Raw genomic sequence first — 2,142 nt, 5'->3', positions numbered from 1 at the left:
AGATTGAAAGGCTGAGAGAAGAGAGGAACAAAGAGAGAGAGAGAAAGTGTGTATGTGTGTATATGTCTATATATTTAGGAAGATTGAGAGGTTGAGAGAAGAAAGACAGCATGACGGAGAGAAGTGAAGAGACAGAGAGAAAGAGAGAGGGAATATGTGCTTATAATAGAGGTTGAAAGGTTGAGAGAAGAAAAACTGTTTAAGAGAAATGAGAAGAAAAAAAGAGAGAGAGAAAGTGAGAGAAAGAGAGAGGAAGTGTGTGTCTATAACAGCGATTGAGGGGCTGGGGGGAAGAAAGCTTGTGTGTTGGAGAGAGAAAGAGTGTGTCTATATATATATATATATATGTACACAATATTTGGGGAGATTGAGGGGCTGAGAGAGAATGTGTGTCTACATATACATATATTGTGGTGTTTGTAGTGTTATGGGCTGTGATGAGCTATGCTGTATTGGTGGAGAGGATTGCAGATGAGGTAAACGGAAGCAAAGACTGCAGGGGATGGCAGTAGAGTCACAGGGGCATGCATGGGCAGAAAGCACGTGGGGTAGTTCGATGAGAGACAGCTATTGTGGAAGGACATGTTTTTTCTTGACAGGGGCATGCATGGGCAGAAAGCACGTGGGGTAGTCCTATTGCAGGATGGCTCCGGACAGCATGTAGCTTCATCAAGAGATGAACAGAAGGAGTGAAGTGGAACGATAAAGTGGGGGAGAAGACAACCGACATGATGCAGGAAGTCTTGGTCAGAGTGAGAGCAGAGGATCCAGAGAGGGGCAGTTGGTATGTTCCCAAATCAAAGAGCAGGATCGTATGGTGTGAGCTGGATGCCGCGTTGAAGGGAGTGAACCTAGCCTTGAAGTGGGGCCTGCGCACCATAGAAATTAGGACTGATTTGGCCACTGTACTTGGTTGGGTGACGGCAGTCATCACCGTCTCGGTCAACAGGTGAGGTCTCTGTATTTCTTTCTCCCTTTTGCTTCTTTTTCTGTTGTCTTTTCCCCCCATCATACAAGCAATTTCGGCAGTGGTTCAGGTTCAGTGACATCAAGTCTGGCAGCACCAATTTCATGACTTTTTAGTGCATGATTGATGACACCACCACAACTAGTATTGATAAGAATTGCTCTATTCTTCATCTTCTTGAAGTTCTCCTTGCTGAAGAGATGATACGTTGCTGGTGATGTGTCAGGTTACAGCAAATACAGATGACATCCAAATCTTTCAGTAAGGTTTCCAGATCAACAAATTCTGCTCCAAGTTCTTGGGCAAATGATGACTCTTTGATATCATGGCAGACTAAACGAGAAATACAAAAAGCTTTCATATGCCAAGCCACACCATATCCAATTCTGCCTATACCAAGAATTCCTATGGTACAGTTTGCAAAACTAGATCCCAAAATCCACATTGGTTTCCAGAGGCCCCAGTTGTCATTTCAAACAGCGGCAATACCTTCTTCAATGCGTCTACTAACTGCCAACACTAAAGTAACCGCAAACTCTGAAACACAATCGGTGGATATCTTCAACAAGTTACACGCAATGATGTTGCATGCTTTGCATTCCTTCAAATCAATATGTTCATAGCCAACCGATAAAGTGGACACTATCTTAAGGTGGACACTATCTTAAGGTGGACAGAGTAAAAAGGGCCACCAATTCGTATATCGATGACATCCTGCTGGATGAAACCGTAATGCTAGCAACGGAGGTCATAGGCCACCTGAAGAGTTTTGGACTGATCGCCAAGCCACCAGAGGTGATGGGGGGAGGTGCTGCACTGGGCCTCAAGCTATGGAGAGACAAGGCTGGCATGTTGGTGTTCCAGTGAGGGAACAAGATCCCCGAACTGGGAACCAGCATGAGTAGACAGGAACTGTTCTTGGTGTGTGGGAATCTGGTGGGACACTACCCTATTGCAGGATGGCTCCGGACAGCATGTAGCTTCATCAAGAGATGAACAGAAGGAGTGAAGTGGAACGATAAAGTGGGGGAGAAGACAACCGACATGATGCAGGAAGTCTTGGTCAGAGTGAGAGCAGAGGATCCAGAGAGGGGCAGTTGGTATGTTCCCAAATCAAAGAGCGGGATCGTATGGTGTGAGCTGGATGCCGCGTTGAAGGGAGTGAACCTAGCCTT

General features: G+C 45.6%; 1 pseudogene; it reads right to left on the bottom strand.

Moving 5' to 3' along the window:
• Nucleotides 1-1,008: 1,008 nt before the first annotated feature.
• LOC106879024 (glyoxylate reductase/hydroxypyruvate reductase-like) overlaps nt 1,009-2,142 on the bottom strand; it is a 1,947-nt pseudogene continuing 813 nt past the window's right edge.

The sequence above is a fragment of the Octopus bimaculoides genome, chromosome 4, assembly GCF_001194135.2.
Source record: "Octopus bimaculoides isolate UCB-OBI-ISO-001 chromosome 4, ASM119413v2, whole genome shotgun sequence".
Classification (NCBI taxonomy): domain Eukaryota; kingdom Metazoa; phylum Mollusca; class Cephalopoda; order Octopoda; family Octopodidae; genus Octopus; species Octopus bimaculoides.
The sequence above is the reverse complement of the archived record's forward strand: the minus strand, read 5'-3'. Positions and strand labels throughout refer to the sequence as shown.